This window comes from Astyanax mexicanus, chromosome 9 (genome assembly GCF_023375975.1).
Source record: "Astyanax mexicanus isolate ESR-SI-001 chromosome 9, AstMex3_surface, whole genome shotgun sequence".
Lineage (NCBI taxonomy): Eukaryota > Metazoa > Chordata > Actinopteri > Characiformes > Acestrorhamphidae > Astyanax > Astyanax mexicanus.
Genome location: NC_064416.1, coordinates 2,529,448 through 2,548,646, shown reverse-complemented (window position 1 = coordinate 2,548,646; position 19,199 = coordinate 2,529,448). Strand labels below are relative to the sequence as shown.

The following is a 19,199-nucleotide window of genomic DNA, read 5'->3' as shown; positions in this document are numbered from 1 at the left end:
CTCTACCACTGACCTGGCAACCGATTCTAGGACAGTAGAGAGCTCCCACTGTCAGCAGCTGCTGAAAACTGGACATTTGGGTTTAGGGATTTTATCTTAATCCCCAGTTCTTCCGCAGCGCTGCTTACACTCAGCATATGGCCTCTGTAAAAGGATTGACACCAGCTGATAAATCAGCAGATCACAGCTCATGTTGTGGACTTCAAATAAATTATACACTGAAGAACTTTTAGAATATTTAATATTTAATAATATAGCAAAAGACAAGGAAAATATATTCACTACCAGACCAGAAGTAAAAAGAAATAACTGTATATAATACACAGAATGTCTTCAAATTTCTGTATTTCTGCATAAATGTGACCAAAAACATCATCATATTTGCTGCATCTGGGCCAGAATGGCTTGCCTTCATTGATGGTTGATAATTCTACTTTTTGTGGTAATAAACAGGATGTTATTTCTTATTATAGACGTCTACAGTATAGTAAGTAAGTAACATACTTTGGACACCTCAGGTTGTGCCACAACACTAACTCACAAATCACAATCTCATTAAAGCTAGTCATGTGTTATGATTGATATCAATATTTAATAGATTCAGAAAAGAAATCACATGCATGCTTCATGTTTCCCTCACCCAAACAACAAGCCCTTCAGCAGGGTGTACTCCAGTGTCCTCAGAACCAGGTCCTCCTGCAGCTTTAACCCTTTGAACTCTTGGCTTTTTTTTATGTGTTTTTTCTTCAATTTTGTTTTCAGTGCCTCTTTCAGGTCTTATAACACAGTAATTATATCAGACAGACACATGCCCTGATCTCTTTTACTCCAGAAGACATACGGCTGCTCAAAAATATCATCATTTAAAATGTAAAAGGAAGCAGAATTGTTCTATTTTCCTGGAACTGATCATGTTTTACTCAAAATTTTGGAATATATAGACTTTAGATATATTCACACCTAAAATATATTTTCAAACATGTTTAGACTAGAGTGTTTATAAGGTGAAAGCATAAGAATATTGATGATTTTAGTTCATTACATGGCTTATTAATTATTACTTTGATAAAATACATGGAGAAACAGCATCAGGTGGAGTTATATTTCTTGATAATCAATAATCAATAATCACATCTCTAGGATACATGTAGATACTAAAAACCTGACACTCAGAGCAGCCTATACCTTTCAGTATTTTATATATATCAGCTCCAATAATATTCCAACTAATAACAAAACAGATTTACTAAACTAGATATTTATTTTCAGCTGCGTATAATAATAACAACAACAAATATTATAATAAAGTCATTCCACAATTGTCAGGTCTTAGCCCTGTTTCGTGTCTCTGTGTGTCTTCCCCACGTGACCTGTGCTCCCCTGTGTCTCCCGTCTTAGTAGATTTCCACCTGTGTCTCATTTGTAGCTCCGCCCCTTCCCCAGGTGTTTCCAATTCTAGAGTGTTTCTTGTTTCCTTATATAGATCCCCTGTGCCACTTTGTCTCTGTCGGTCTTTGCACCTTCCCCTGTCGTTTGTCTCTCTGTGTTTCATAGCCCCTGTTCCTCGCGCCCTTAGTCTCTGTGTTTATCTATAGTTTTATGTTTCTAGTCTCTTGTTTATTTCAGTTAGTTCCTTGTAGATACCCCTGCTTAGTGTTATTTTTCTAGTTTATTTCCATTGTATATATTCCCTGTTTATTTATTGTCTTTTTCTCTAGTTGGTTTAGTTTATGTTCTCTGATTTGTTTTGGTTTATGGTTATTTGTGTATCTTTGTTTCGTGTTCCTCATTCAGTGTTTCTTTGTTATTTATTTATTAAATTATTTATATATCGCCCTACCTGCACTTGTGTCCGCCTCCTCGTCTCCCTGCCTGGGTCATTCGTGACAACAATGTAATTTTATTTAGGACACACAATATAAACTATATAGAAAAATGTAAACTTTTTAGTCTAAATAAATGAAAATGTTTACTGCAAAATAAGTAATTAGTAAAAAATGTGTTTGCACCATACCTAGCTTTAGTTTGAGTAAAGCAGGTAGTTTCATACTTTTTCTATTAAAACTATTGGGTCATTTTCTGATATTATTTGGTTTGAAACATCATATAAATATATTTGAAGGACTAGAAGTAAATAATATCGGTTGGGGGAAAGCAAATTGCATGTATATGTGTACCAGTGGCGGATGCTGGTCTTTCAAGGAGGGGAAGCTCAATTTCGGCCTACATCTTAACATATGTAGTTTTATTTATACGTAAATTCTACTCTCCCTGAGATTTTTTTTTAAAAAGCATTATTTTCAAGTTTTCACTACACAACAAAAAGGTACCCATTCTTTAAATTGAACAATTACATAAAAAAGAGGCTATGAAATGAATAAACATAAAATGATCAGTAAAAAAAAACGTGAAATCTTTAAAGTTGGTAAAGGAAAAAATGCAGGTAAATTTATTTCACACAGTTTTAATTTCCTTAAATAATCCCTTTATTAATTTAAATTATTTTAATTATTTTTAATGATAACACAATACTTACTACTGGCCCCTGTTCATTTATGTCCTGAGATGGTTTCATCAAGAGGAATGAACAACAGTACAGAAGTCAGTCTCCAAACACAAGCAGCTACAGAAAAGCACCAGAAATAGAAGCTGGATTTGTCGCTAGTCGTTTTTAATAAAGAAAATGCCGCTATAAGGATTAGTAAAGTCTCCTGTTCAACTCAGAACAGAATGAAAATGCTCCCATCGCGCAGCTTTACACTAAAAGATCGCTGATTCGCTCATTTCGCTGGCAATCAAAAAGGGACTCCGTCTCAGACAGATCATCCAATCATCACGCAGAAGTTGAGCGTTCGGGCCGGCCGAGGCCAGCCCACTGCTCCATAGACCCCCAGAGACGCTGAGCGTCTGATGGGCGGGACAAAGCCCAGCATTTATCCAATGACTCGTCTGGTTTGGCCGCGCGCTTTGCTCCGCTATTGAAGTCTGTGCACTGTTTAAAGCAGCGCTGTGAAGCTGCGGGAATGAGTGAGAGGAAAGCCGCGGTGTTACCAGTGATAAGAAGAAGCTGATTCTGAACTAAAGTTCAGCGCGGTGTCGCGCATATTTAATCAGTGACATGTACACACAACAGTATATATTTAATCACTTATTTTTTTTACATTTTAGGGGAAGCTGAGCTTCCCTTGCAGTCTTAGAGCAATCGCCAGTGAAACTGAAACACCTGGTTTTAGAGCACAATAATTGATTGTGGTGACGGACAGTTCTGGTGGAAACAGGAGAGTTGAGGTGCACATTGAATTCTGCGTGATTTGATCAGTCGTGGTTTTATGTTTTTTGGATACAATCCGGGTTAGCACCCGAACATCCCTTTCAGACAGCTTCCTCTTACAGCGTCCACAGTTAATCCTGTTGGATGTGGCTGGTCCTTCTTGGTGGTATGCTGACATTACCCTGGATACCGTGGCTCTTGATGCATCACAAAGACTTGCTGTCTTGGTCACAGATGCTCCAGCAAGACGTGCACCAAACAATTTGTCCTCTTTTGAACTCTGGTGTGTCACCCATAATGTTGTGTGCATTGCAATATTTAGAGCAGAACTGTGCTCTTACCCTGCTAATTGAACCTTCACACTCTGCTCTTACTGGTGCAATGTTCAGTTAATGAATTATTTCTACTTAATAACTAAGCTGAGAACACAAGGTGCGATGTTGGACGTAAAATCTGTCTGTAGGGTATCTAAGGGTAAATGCCTGCAGCTCAGTGGCCTGATGCCCACAGATCCACGTCTCACATTAGGAAGCTTTAAAAGCTGTGACAGAATCGTCCCCAAAATACTGTCTAACACTCTGCAGCCAAATGTAGCACCAAGCCGCCAGATTATCTGCAGCCTCGCTTCACTGGCAGCACTGTTACAGCCTTGACCCAATAACACTGCCTCCAACAATCAGCACAGCTCAGTTTCCTACTCTACCATCCTTCAGATTCCAGCTCAGACTCTACTAAACACCAGGCTTTATTCTGTCAGAGATCCTCAACGTGCTGTACGTTACCATAAACCAACAATCTGAACAATGGAGAAGGTCGTATAACAACCAGATAGCACCAAAGATGTATAGTATTGAAGTAGAATTAATACAATTGCAAGAAAAGGTATCTGAATCCGTTGGGATTATACTTGGATTTCTGCATAAATTGTTGATTAAATGTGTTCTGATCTTCATCTACATCCCAACAATAGACAAACACAGTCTGCTTTAACTAATACCACACAAAACATTATATATTTGCATGGTTTTATTGAACACAACATGGTCTCTCCAGAAGACGTATTTTTGCAAATGTACCAACGTACTAAAATATTGTATATGTACTCTACTGGAGTATTTTTATTTTTACTTCACTGTATTTATCTACTGGAGTACTATTCAGTTAACAGCTGTGCCTCATCAAGAGTTAATCACTTGAGAGCATCAGTTGTAAAGTAGTGAAGAGGTAGAGTTACAGGTATACAGTAAATAGTGAATATTTGAGTAAAATCCAGATTATTAGAGGCAAGAACTACTCAAAAGTTAAAAAATAAAAAACTCAAGAACTTTGAAAGTATGTTCAAGTGCTGTCTCTAAAACCATCAAAAACGTTATGATGGTGAAACTGGCACTCATCAGCACCGCGCCAGGAAAGGAAGAGCAAAAGTTTCCTCTGTTGCCCAGGTTAAGTTCATTAGCTTCACTGCTTCAGAAATTGCAAGTATCTGTAATTAAATGTAAATTACTGCAATTTTGGTTCAATTTAAGCAAAAAGAACACAGTTACAGAATCGCCCACAAAGTTTTAACAACATCATGGTACAAGCATATACATTTTGTTTCAGGTTGGTTTGGTTAGGGTTTGTGGTTGGGTTGGGTTGGTTAGTGGTTGATTTGGATTTGCGGTTGGGTTTGGTTAGGGTTTGGCATTAGGTGGGATTGATTAGTGGTTGGTTTGTGTTGCTTAGGGATTGTAGTTGTGTTGGTTTCAGTTACCTTGGTTCGGTTAGGGATTGTGGTTGGATTGGGTATGGTTTCAGGTTGGGTTGGTTAGGGATTGTGGTTGTGTTGGTTTCAGTTACCTTGGTTCGGTTAGGGATTGTGGTTGGATTGGGTTTGGTTTCAGGTTGGGTTGGTTAGGGATTGTGGTTGTGTTGGTTTCAGTTACCTTGGTTTGGTTTGGGTTTGGTTAGGGATTGTGGTTGGATTGGGTTTGGTTTCAGGTTGGGTTGGTTAGGGATTTTGGTTGTGTTGGTTTCAGTTACCTTGGTTTGGTTTTGGTTTGGTTAGGGATTGTGGTTGGATTGGGTTTGGTCTAAGGTTGGGTTGGTTAGGGATTGTGGCTGTGTTGGTTTCAGTTATCTTGGCTTGGGTTGATTAGGGATTGGCGTGAAGTTTTAATAGCCTCATGGTAAAAACATATAAATCTCAAATCCTGATTGGTTTACAGAGTTATTTAGTTGGGGGGGTTTGAGGGGGTCATAGACGCACCCTGTATCTTGGCCCAGCTCAGCTTTGGGTGAATGTTCTGATATTCATGGGGCGCTCAGAGTAAGAAAGCACAGCATTTAAAATAAACATTATTTTTCTGAGGTCCACCCACTGACAGAATAAGGCCAGAGTCCAGGTCTGCGCCCGCTGGGCGTCGCCCATAAGACGGGACATGATTCATGGGTGACACATTCAATAACAGGACCTCCAGTGCCGCCAGACCGGGCAGCTCTCCACGTTCCACACCAGAAACCCCAGTAAGAACTCGCACTTCTAAACCAAACCACAGCTCAGCTCTTACTGGAGTTTATACAGTACTGGAATAGAGTTCTCAACACTTCACAGTTAAATATTACACACAGTTAAATATTACAGCCACATATCAGGAGCGTAACGCCATCTGCCACCAGCTTTCAGAGCTAAACGCTACACAGTGCAGAATCTGAATCAAAGTGAAGTTTGTAATATTTCAGTGCTTTCACACCTGTAGTTCCTTTCTCTAATCCAAATCAATCAATCAATCAATTCATTTATTCAGAGTGTTTCCCTCTCTTGGTTTGGGTTTGGTTTAATTTGGTTTGGTTTTGGTTGGGTTTCAGTTGGATTGGTAATGGTTTAGGTTCCTTAGACTTGGTTTAGTTTCTCTTGGGTTGGTTTCTGGTGGCTTGCTTTAATTTGGTTTGGTTTGGTTTGGTTTGGTTTTAGTTGAGCTGGGTTGGGTTTGGTTTCAGTTGAGTTAAGTTGGTTTGGTTAGGGTTCAGGTTGGGTTTGATTAGGGTTTGGGTTTGATTAGGGTTTGGGTTGCTTTGGTTTGACTTTAGTAGCTTAGGTTTGGTTTGGTTTCAGTTGGTTTGCTTTGGTTTAGTTTAGTTTCAGTTGCTATGGTTTGGTTTAGTTTCAGTTGGTTTGCTTTGGTTTCAGTTGGGTTGCTTTGGATTGGTTTTAGTTGGGTTGCTCTGGTTTGGTTTCAGTTGGGTTGCTTTGGATTGGTTTTAGTTGGGTTGCTCTGGTTTGGTTTAGTTTCAGTTGCTTTGGTTTGGTTTTAGCTGGGTTCCTTTGGGTTTGTTTGATTCAATTGGGTTGGTTTGGTTTCAGTTGTTTTGGGTTGATTCAGTGTTAGTTGGCTTGCTTTGATTTGGTTTGGATTCAGTTGGGTTGCTTTGGATTGGTTTTATTTGGGTTGCTTTGGATTGGTTCCAGTTGGATTGGTTTTAGTTGGGTAGAAATGGTTGGTTGATTTGGTTTGGTCTCAGACGGTTTGCTTTGATTTGGTTTTAAGTTGGGTAGCTTTGGTTTGGGTTCAGCTGGGTTCCTTTGGGTTTGTTTGATTCAGTTAGTTTGCTGTGGTTTCAGTATTAGTTGGCTTGCTTTGATTTGGTTTGGTCTCAGTTGGTTTGGATTGGTTTAAATTTTTTTGGGTTGATTCAGTATTAGTTGGCTTGCTTTGATTTGGTTTGGTCTCAGTTGGTTTGGATTGGTTACATTTTTTGGGGTTGATTCAGTGTTAGTTGGGTTGCTCTGGTTTGGTTTAGTTTCAGTTGCTTTGGTTTGGTCTCAGCTGGGTTCCTTTGGGTTTGTTTGATTCAGATGGGTTGGTTTGGTTTCAGTTTATTTGGGTTGATTCAGTGTTTGGTGGCTTGCTTTAATTTGGTTTGGTTTCAGTTGGTTTGGGTCGGCCTGATTTGGTTTCGGTTGGTTAGGTTTGGTTTCAGTTGGGTTGGGTTGGGCTGGTTTGTTTTGAGAGTAGATTTTCTGTAGTAACTCATAACATGATAAAAATTTCTCATCAGATATTAAGAAAGCATAATTTCTTTGAGCATTGACAGCTCTTTTTGTCACACCCTGGTTTGTCAGGTATAGAACACAACAACATGCAAATAATCTGAATTTGTGTTTTACCAGTTTACTTTGCTTTCTTTATTCACTAATCAAATCTTAATCTTAGTTACTCTTAATTTTGTTTAGTTTTTTTTTGCCTAAGATGATTAAATAGTATTTTTATTTCATCTGCTCGTTGAATCCCTGTTTAATGTAAATGCTTGTCTGTATTATAAACGAGGGTCACTTTTAATGTATCTCAGAGTGAAAATAAAGGCAGATTGATTGACTGAATTAATACTTTATGCCTTTTAAAGATATAAGCTTTCCATTAGTAGAATCCTGCGGTTCCTATTCGCAGTTCTACAGTAAGATCTGCGGTTCAGCTCCGTCTATAATAATAAATATTCCCCCGCAGTCTGTCTGCGTCGTCAGCTGTAAATCAAAGGTCTGTTGATGTGGCTTTAGAGCTAAGTGCTTAACGGAATAATTGATTAAGGATTAATTACATCGTGCTTGTTTATGCATTATTCATGCAGGCAAAAATCAGATATTCAGAACAGCACAACATGTTTTCTGTGGTGATATCTCTGTATGAAAAGGGATATACTGAATTAAATTGAATACATATGAAGACAAAACTAAATATGTCAGCATCAGTGCTCAATTCCCACATCAGTACATCACTACTTTTAACATTTCTTTTTAATATAATGTATTTATAGTATCTAGAATTCATGTATAGTGGTTTTTTTTTTTCAATCAATCAACCTTTATTTTCACTCGGAAGTACATTGAGGGCAGCCCTCATTTTGAATGAAGCCGAGCCTTTACAAAAACAGGGATTGACAATAAATAAAATATTTAATAAATAAATTAATAAAATATAAAAATAGATAAAAAATAAAAATAAAATTAGAATAAAAAAATAATAACAATCATAATAAAGCTTGGTTTAATTGATAAGAAATTAAGATCAAAAGAAGATAAGATTAATAAAACAAAAATGAGTTAAAATGAAGGTAAAACTAACTTTTACATAATACAATAAAAATACAATTAAATAAATTAACAAAAAATAAAATAAAAGCAAAAGTAATAAAATAATAATAGTAAGAATAATAAAAGAAAATCCGAATAAGTTAAAACGCAATAATACAAAACTATTTTAAAAATCAAATAAAAAAAAAATAATAAAATAAGGAAAGAAATAAAAAGGAAATAAAGAAATAAAAGTTAAGAATAAATAATATTAAGTAATACAGGAACAGGCTGTCTGAAGGTGGTTAGATATTAAATGTTTAAAATGATTTAGTGACACCAGTGAACTGAGTTTTAGTGAGTTTTTATAAATAAAAATCAACCAGTGTATTTCCCATCTTATCGTTAACGATGGCTGACCAACTTTTGCGTAGAGTAAATGGCCAACCACCTTTTAGCTTTAAAAATGCAGAACAATGCAGAAATATTCATATTTAAAGGACTGTTAGGAATTCGATTTTATGTAGTACTGTAGCACTGTATTTTTCACACTATAAGGCGCACGGGATTATAAGCCACATTATGCGACTCTAGTAAGGAACAGGGGTGTTGCCATGTTTTCCATCTAATTCATCTAAAGTTAAAGTAAAGCTAAGCTAAGTTAAACAAAACTCAAAGTTAAACGAGCGCTGGATGTTAATCTACAAAGATTTCTCTCCTAAAAACTGTTTATTTGGGTGAGTAAAGCACTTCCAAGCTTAGATTTCCAGATTTCCACTAAGGCTGGGTGCAGCAGCATTAGCATTAGCGGCTAATGCCGCCCAACAGCGCTACACTGAGGAACCATAAGTGTTATGGCAAGCCAGGGAGATATTAGCTAGCGGTTTATCCCACGTAGCTTGTTTTAATACAGCAAACACGAAGGCTACATAGGCTACAATTTACCTAAAAAAAAGCAAAAGAGCTAGCACTTAGTGTGGTTAGCGCCTAATGCTGATACTGCTCCAGCAGTGCTAGCTGGGGTTTGCATCAGGCTATAGGCAGATTATAGCGCTTCCTGCGGTTAGCAACTAATGCTAATGCAGCAGGAGAAAACTCCTGTATAACTCTGTACTTCAGTGGAGTGGTTTTACTGCTCCTTAATACCTGACTGATAGAATTCATACATACTTTTTTTAGCTTGAGTCCTGCCTCAAAGAGTTTGTTTTGAACTGTTCTTTCCATGCTCTTCACCCCAGCTGCCACTTGCCATTCTTTTTATAGGTTACTTGATGTCATCTCGCGGATGCTGACCTGAACCCCATTGAAAAAACTCTGAATGTAATCATGGAAGATGTAAGATGGATGATCACAAGCCATCAAAATGATTATCAAACTGAACTGCTTGAATTTTTGCACCAGGAGTAAAGCAGCATAAAGTTATCCAAAAGCAGTGTGTAAGACTGGTGGAGGAGAACATGATGCCAAGATGCATGAAAAAAAAAAGCTGTGATTAAAAAAACAGGATTATTCCACTAAATATTGATTTCTGTGTTTGTTGTACATGTCAACAGATAAAACACTTCTAAACTGAACAATTTTTATAATAAAATATAGAAAGAAATATATATTCATTGGCTCAACTTAACTCAGTCAAATCATCATTTTGATTTGACTCATTTTAAATTTATTCAACTTATCAGAGTTTTGTTCACACAATAGTTTAATTAGCTCTACATTTTTTTTTCTGTCAAGTATTGTGGGCTTAAATAATTTAGTATATTATCAATCACACTAATGCAGGACTAGGATAAGGTAGCTTTGGGCAACAGACAACACAATCTAATAAGAGATAGGCCACACCCAATATGCAAATATATGGTTCCAGGAGCCTTATGGGAAAGCTGTATTAACCAACACTGATGAAAGAGCATTGATACACATAGTAAAACTAAATTTTGGTTGAAATCACATTTTTTTCATTGGCTCAACAAACATTTTTAAGTAAATTCACTCAACTTGATGATATTAGTTCTCCTGGCTTCCCAGGTGTTTTAGGGGGGTCATACAGGTACGTAGAGGCCACACCCACTACTGAGCCTCATTTTAACTGGTCTTGAGGAATTTCCACTGAAGTTTTCCACTTTAATTTTTAATAAAATTCCAAATCCAGACTTCCATGAGATAATAATTTAGATTTTCATTGATCATTTTTATGTTATTTTGTTCTCAGCACATTCCACTATGCAATAAATAAAGATTTTCAACTGGAATATTTTATTTATTGAGATCTAGGATGTGTTATTTTAGTGTTCCCTTTATTTTTTTGAGCAATGTATGTTTCTTATTTCCCATTTTCACAGCGCAAAAAAATATGCATCATATTTGCACGAGCGGATATCGTGATGATGACTCGTACTCTGATGTATCGGCCGGTCCTGAGGGAGGGGAGATTAAAGGGGCTGTAATCTGGACTCGGGGCATTACTGCATTAATGCGGGGGTCCCTCACTGACTGACTGAGTGATGGGTCAAAGCAAATAAGGGGGGGAAGTGGGGGGAAAGAGGAGCTCATGAATAGTGTTTGTGGGGGGGTAAAATACCCCCTTAAATACCCCCTTAAATGCATACACACTCCACCAACCCTCCCTTTTAGAAACCCCTTACACACACACTCTACACTCACTCTACACACACATATGCATTCATATACACATACATATACACACACACACTCCGCAACCCCCTCCTCCTCCTCTTTCTCTTTCTCTCTCACTCTCTCTTTCGCTCCGCTCCCCCCCCCACTCTCTCTCTTTCCAGCAGCCCACCCTTCCCACTAGCCGTAATGGTACATGCCATTAGCAAGCCCATCTAAAGAGAACGGAGGGGTGGTCTCTCTCAGCCTGGCTGAGGAAGCTGCTCTACAGCCTCATAAACACATTCGCAGATGCCTCTCCATCGCCCGCTCAGCCTGACCTCTCTCTGATCAGAGGGCGAGAGACATACATATAGAAAGAGAGAGAGAGAGAGACATATATATATATTTATATATATTTATATATGTATATATAAAGAGAGAAAGAAAGACAGAGAGAGAGAATATGAATTAGAATAAGAAGCATCAAGCAAAGCAAGTAGAGCAAGAGCAGCATCGCCGCATCACTGCTGCTGATCATCATCGCCTGCATCCCTCTGTATTCAACGAGAACGAAGAGGAGAAAGAGGAGAGGAAAGAAAGAGAAGAAGAAGAAGAAGGAGAAGAACAAGGAGGAGGAGGAAAAGGAGGGGGTAGCGTAACAGCTTTCCCTCTCGCAGCATCTCAACCGCACACACACACTCAAACACACACTCAAACACACACACACACATACTCACTCCGATTCCCCAAGCCCAAAGCCCAGCGACGGGAACGCATCGGCGAATTAGCGAATCAGGCCGGGAGCGGTAGAAGAGAAGAAGAGCCACACGTTCGGAGGCGTAAAGGCTCTCGATTAGAATGCAGCTGACGCTTCCAGCTCAAACAAAGAGGAGATGGTTTAACTGAAGGAAGCTCTGGTGCCCTTCCAGCGGCATGTGGAGGGAATAGCCGAGCCGAGACGAGCCGAATAGCCGGCCCCTGCCAAGAGGTAAGAACGAGCTGTCCCCTCGTTACACATGCAGGCGAGCCGTCCACGCTGTAACGAGCTTACGCTTCAATTAACGACGGTAACGATGATGATGAGGACGATTCAGACGATGCACTAAACGATTCAGCCAGTTGTTGCAGACCGAGCTGTTGCAGACTCAACGTCTAGAGCTGGTGTGTGTGTGCGCGAGTGTTTGTGTGTGTGTTTGAAAGAAAGACATGGGGTATTGGACATTGGACATAGGATGTATGATGTCCCTGCTGTACACACTCTAATAAGGTTATGATTCAATTAATGACTGATAATAATGAATCAAATGATTCAAATGTGGTGAGAAACAATGTATGCAGCTCTTGATTTGGAGTGTGTATATATGGCTGTGAAGTGTGTGTGTGTGTTAAAAAAGAAAGACATTGGACGTAGGATGTCCTCGCTTTACACACTCTAACGAGGTTATGATTCAATTCATGACTGATAATAATAAAGATGATTCAAATGATTCAAATGTGATGTTGAAGATGATAATAAGCTGTTGCAGACTCAAGATCTGTCAAGATCTGGTGTGTGTGTGTGTATGGCTGTGTGTTGAGTAAGTGTGTGTGTGTGTGTGTGTGTGTGTGTGTTTCTATGCTTTTTACAGTCCAACAAGGTTATGATTCAATTAATGATGATGAATCAAATGATTTGAATCTGACAAACATGAAGCCTGAGCTGTTGCAGACTTTGTTTCTTAGATCTGGTGTGTGTGTTGAGTAAGTGTGTGTTTGTGTGTGTGTGTGTTGAGTGTATTGAATGTTGAGTAAGTGTGTGTTGTGTGTTTGAAGGATGTTCCTGCTTTTAACACTATAAAAAGATTATGATTCCATTAATGACTGATAATAATGATTCAAATGATTCCAGTCTGAGCTGTTGTAGACTTCGTGTCTTGAGCTGGTGTGTGTATTGAGTGTTGAGTAAGTGTGTGTGTGTGTGAGTGTGTGTTTGAAAGAAAGACATCAGGTACTGGACGTAGGACGTCCCTGCTTTACACACTCTAAAAAGGTTATGATTCAATTAATAACTGATAGTAATGAAGATGATTCAAATGATTCGAATGTGATGTTGATGATGATAATAAGCTGTTGCAAACTCAATGTCAAAATCTGGTGTGTGTGTGTATATGGCTGTGTTTAGAGTGTTGAGTAAGTGTGTGTGAGTGTGTGTTTGAAAGAAAGACATTGGGTATTGGACGTAGGACGTTCCTGCTTTACACACTCTAATGAACGAAATTGGTGAATCAAGTGATTCAAATGTGATGGGAAACAATGTATGCAGCCTGAGCTGTTGCAGACTTTTGATTTGAAGTGTGTATATATATATACAGTTGTGGTCAAAAGTTTACATACACTTGTAAAAAAACATAATGTTATGGCTGTCTTGAGTTTTCAATAAGTTCTACAACTCTTATTTTTCTGTCATAGAGTGATCGGAACACATACATGTTTGTCACAAAAAACAGTCATAAAATTTGGTTCTTTCATAAATTTATTATGGGTCTGCTGAAAATGTCACCAAATCTGCTGGGTCAAAAATATACATACAGCAACAAAATTTGTCAATTTTGGTGATGTAGCGAGTTGTGTCAATCAAATTAGCTTCATGTCATGGCCTCTTCACTTCTTGTAAGTGATTCTGATTGACTACAGCTGTTGACTTCTCATGAGCCCATTTAAATAGGGCTCATTTGACCCAGTGATTAGACTCAGCTACAAAAGCTACAATGGGAAAGTCAAAGGAACTCAGTGTGGATCTGAAAAAGCGAATTATTGACTTGAACAAGTCAGGGAAGTCACTTGGAGCCATTTCAAAGCAGCTACAGGTCCCAAGAGCAACTGTGCAGACAATTATATGCAAGTATAAAGTGCATGGAACAGTTGTGTCACTGCCACGATCAGGAAGAAAACGCAAGCTATCACATGCTGCCGAGAGGAGATTGGTCAGGATGGTCAAGAGTCAACCAAGAATCACCAAGAAGCATGTCTGCAAGGATTTGGAAGCTGATGGAACACAGGTGTCAGTCTCCACAGTCAAGCGTGTTTTACATCGCCATGGACTGAGAGGCTGCCGTGCAAGAAAGAAGCCCTTGCTCCAGAAAAGGCACCTTAAGACTCGGCTGAAGTTTGCTGCTGATCACATGGACAAAGATAAAACCTTCTGGAGGAAAGTTCTCTGGTCAGACGAAACAAAAATTGAGCTGTTTGGCCACAACACCCAGCAATATGTTTGGAGGAGAAAAGGTGAGGCCTTTAATCCCAGGAACACCATGCCTACTGTCAAGCATGGTGGTGGTAGTATTATGCTCTGGGGATGTTTTGCTGCCAGTGGAACTGGTTCTTTGCAGAAAGTAAATGGGATAATGAAGAAGGAGGATTACCTCCAAATTCTGCAGGAAAACTTAAAACCATCAGCCCGAAGGTTGGGTCTTGGGCGCAGTTGGGTGTTCCAACAAGACAATGACCCAAAACACACATCAAAAGTGGTAAAGGAATGGCTAAACCAGGCTAGAATTAAGGTTTTAGAATGGCCTTCCCAAAGTCCTGACTTAAACCCCATTGAGAACATGTGGACAGTGCTAAAGAAACGGGTTCATGCAAGAAAACCATCACATTTAGCTGAACTGCACCAATTCTGTCAAGAAGAGTGGTCAAACATTCGACCTGAAGCTTGCCAGGAGCTTGTGGATGGCTACCAAAAGCGCCTAGTTGCCGTGAAAATGGCCAAGGGACATGTAACCAAATACTAATGTTGCTGTATGTATATTTTTGACCCAGCAGATTTGGTGACATTTTCAGCAGACCCATAATAAATTTATGAAAGAACCAAATTTTATGACTGTTTTTTGTGACAAACATGTATGTGTTCCGATCACTCTATCACAGAAAAATAAGAGTTGTAGAACTTATTGAAAACTCAAGACAGCCATAACATTATGTTTTTTTACAAGTGTATGTAAACTTTTGACCACAACTGTATATATATATGGCTGTGAAGTATGTGTGTGTGTGTGTGTGTGTGTGTTTGAAAGAAAGACATTGGATATTGGACATAGGGCATATGATATTCTGTCTTTACACACTCTAATGAGGTTATGAATCAATTAATGACTGATAATAATGATTCAAATGACTCAAATGATTCAGATGTACATCTGAAGCCTTATCTGTTACAGATTCTTGATCTGGTGTGTGTGTGTGTGTTGAGTGTTGAAAGAAAGACATTGGATGTTGGACAGGTCATAGGATGTCCCTGCTTTTCACACTCTAACGAGGTTATGATTCAATTAATGACTGATAAAAATGACTGAAATGATTCAAATGGCTCAAATGTCATGTGAAACAGTGTATGCAGCCCGAGCTGTTGCAGACACTTGATCTGATGTGTGTACATACATATGGCTGTGAAGTGAGTGAGTGTGTGTGTGTGCCTGCTATTCACACTCTACATACTGTAGTTATGAATCAATTAATGATAATGAATCAAATGATTCCAATCCAAAAAGAAACATTCGGCCAGAGCTATTGCTAAATCCTTGCCTTGAGCTAATGTGTGTATATTTATATGTGGCTGTGAAATGTGTGTGTCTGTGTGTGTGTGTGTGTTTGTGTGTTTAAAAGAAAGAAATTGAACGTATAAGGTGTCTGCTCTTCACACTCTAATAAGACTATGATTCATTTAATGATTCAAATGATTCAAATATGACATGCATCATACAGCCAAATCCCTGCCTGTTGAAGTGTGTGTACGTGTATGTGTGTGTGTACTGTATGTGTGAAGTGTGTGTGTGTGTGTGTGTGTTATGTATATATATGTGAAGTGTGTGTGTGTGCTTTTCAACCTTCTGCTGAGGTTACGATTCATTTTATGATGATGATAATGTAATGATTCAAATGATCCAAATGTGATGAGAGACAATGCATGCAATCTGAGCTGTTGTATGTCTTGATCTGGTGTGTGTATATATGGTATATATATATATATATATATATATATATATATATATATATATGTCTGTCTAAGAGAGTGTGTGTATTTTTGGTTGGATTGGGCTGGATTTTTACTTTCTGGAACTGGACTACCCACCTCTGTGTGTGAGTAACTATAGGTTTAAATAGGATCTCCGGGGGATTTGGCGTTTTACTCTGAGAGACTCTAAGACTAGAAATCCTTTTGTTTTTCCCCCTCCACTCTTCCACTGGATTAAAGCAACGTTATACAGGATTACCAGAGCACTTTTTTTCCACAAAAACTAGCTCACATGACATTCATTCTTACAGGATCCACCACTTAACATTTTAAAATGATGTTATGTAATAACAAAAGTTTGGGAGAAGGACCACGCCCGAACTCTACGTTCTAACTCCACCCCGTATCAATCAACCGTCCTATAAATACCTCCCCTAACTAACTACCTCTCGTGACGAAAACTTCGCAACCCACCTCCTCCCCAACAACCCCCTTTTTTCTACTCTTCCACTTCTCATTAAATAAAAAGGGGGGGATATAACTGCACGCTTCTTCAGCACGCAGTTCAGAACTCCAGCCCAAATTTCCCCGAGTTCCCTCCCCTTTTTCTTCCTCCTTTTCTACTTCTATAAGGCGTGGTCCGCACTTAGCAAACTGAACGAAAATGGAATAGGAACCACACAGCTAGCGCTCGCTAATCTGTACCTGGGTATCAGTGCTGTTCAGTAATTATAGGCTTAAGCACCTTGTGAGCCACACAGTGACCACAAATCCACTCAACATATTAAATCACAGTGTTCTTAACAAATACAAACTCTGGGTTTATATAAATGTACTGTACGACTGTAAGATTGTATGATCATATGATAAATGTATGATTTAGAATAATAGCACTACTGAGGTAAATTTTGCATTGAAATAACACTGCTGGGGTAAATGTATAAATAGAATAGCACTGCTAAGGTAAATGTATGATTAGAATAACACTGCTGAGGTAGATGTATGATTAGAATAACACTGCTAAGGTAAATGTATGATTAGATCTGCACTGCTAAGGTAAATGTATAATTAGAATAACACTGCTGGGGTAAATGTATGATTAGAATAGTAGCACAATGTATGGTTAGAATAGCACTGCTGAGGTAAATATATGTTTATAGTAGCACTGCTGAGGTAACTGTTAATGCTTGCATTTTCATTTGCAATGAATTTGGTCTTGGGAAAAATTATTGATTTTTTTTTTACCTTTGTTAGTGCATCTCTACTTAGATCATTTGAGTATATGTTTTTTGCAATGTTGGTGACCTGCATCACAAATTCATGCATAGATGTTCATTGGATCAAAGCATGCATTAGCTTAGCCACTATGCTAATTTCCAGTGACTGCTTTAGCATTCATCAGCGACATCAGAAATCCCTCCACCCCCCCACCATCCACTCTATTGCACCGCTAAGGTAAATGTATGATTAGAATAGTAGCACTGCTGAGGTAAATATATGATTAGAACAGCACTACATACATTTAATACTAAAATTGCACTGCTGAGGTAAATGTATGATAAGAATAGCACTGCTGAGGTAAATTTACGATTAGTACAGCATTTTTCTTGGTTCATCTCTGTTAGAGTACTGTTAGATCAACATTGCATTTATTATTAAATGCTTTGGGCAGTAGCATTAGAAAAGCATGCTCTTATAAAATCCCTCCACCTCCCAAACTCTGTTGCACTGCTGAGGTAAATGTGATTTAGAATAGCACTGCTGAGGTACATTTAATAACAACATTGCATTGCTTAGGAAAAAGCAAGACAGAAATACATTTATTGAAAAAGAAAAAAAATCATCTCTATTGTTACTGTAGATCAACAATGCATTTATTATTAAATGCTATGTGCAGTAGCAGTAGAACAGCATGCTATAAAAGCATGCATTAGCCTAGCCGCTATGCTAATTAACTAGTGTCAGCTTTAGCATTCATCAGCATCATCAGAAATCCCTCCATCACACCCCCCTCTCCCTCCGCTCTCCTTGGCCAAGTTTCAGACAGATGTTGTGGAGTAAGTAGCGGCGGCGGCGCTAATGCTAACGCTAGGTAAAGCTCTATTATAAGCTGTTATGTAAGACGTGCTGGAGTTTAGGCAGGGCTGAAAGCTGTTAGCGGAGCTGCTGTAAACTGTAAGCCGGTGTTTCTGTTATTACGTCCTGACGTCGTCCAGCGGTCTGGGCAGCTCCTGATGGAAAGCCTGGGAGAACTGTGGTCAGGACTTGGCTCGGGTTCGACTCCATGACTTCAGATATTTATTTAATAAGAAACAAGCAGCCGTCTGTTTAAAACTGAAGAAACAAACGCTGGACTGACATCTCAAATTATTTCATTTTCAATTCATGACTCGACTCACGCTGAGCTGAAACTGTGACTCATCGCTTCCTGTGCAGTTTTAGCACCATTAGCACGTAGCATCCAACATTACAGAGAATTTATTAACAAAACACTGTGCTTTTATACTCATAACATTAAGAAAAATGACTTAATTTAATTTTTATCATATTTATAGCTCAACTGATCTCAACTCAACTTTATTTATAAAGTACTTTAAAAAAGAAAACAGCTGAAAATAAAGTGTTGTATAGAGATTATTATTAAACATAAAAACCCCACTAAAAATAGAAATAAAATCTTATTTTGAGTTAAAAGCCAAAGAGTAAAAATGAGTTTTAAGACTAGTTTTAAAAACAGACGGAACAGACAGACAGTTATTTATTAGATGTCACACTACAAAGAAATTATATCTTTATCGTTCCTGTGCAACAGAGGGAACTCTTGCTCTTCCTTTTCTGGTGCGATCCTTATGAGTGCCAGTTTCATCATTATCATGTGTTTGACAGTCTTTGTGGTGACTGCACTTGAGGATACTTTAAAAGTTCGTTTCTTAAGTCAATTTTTTCTTTTCTTAGTTAAGTAGTTCTTGCCATGACTCTTAATCTTCCTTTCCTGGTACGATCCTGATGAATGCCAATTTCATCATTATAATGTTTTTGATGCTCTTTGATGTTTTAATTGCACCAATATTCCTTGCAATTGTATATAGTATATGTTCCTTTTTTGTTTTTTTGGAGCTTTTCTTGATGTTAACAGAAAGTTTATTTATATTAAACCAAGCATTTATATGAACTAATTCTAAATTAATAGTTGACATAAGTCTGTGGCCATCTTTGTCAGATATATTGGTGTCATCAACAAACAGAATGAAATATATATATATATTTTTTTTTTT

At 38.2% G+C, this 19,199-nt stretch overlaps 1 protein-coding gene across 4 annotated transcripts in view; it reads left to right on the top strand.

Moving 5' to 3' along the window:
- Window positions 1-11,200: 11,200 nt before the first annotated feature.
- b3gat1a (beta-1,3-glucuronyltransferase 1 (glucuronosyltransferase P) a) overlaps window positions 11,201-19,199 on the top strand; it is a 176,339-nt gene continuing 168,340 nt past the window's right edge. For all 4 annotated transcript variants that reach the window (XR_007440781.1, XM_049483776.1, XM_022664949.2 and 1 more), the window contains exon 1: window positions 11,201-11,922. The gene's annotated coding sequence lies outside the window, so the exon portion shown is untranslated. The remainder of the gene's footprint in view (window positions 11,923-19,199) is intronic.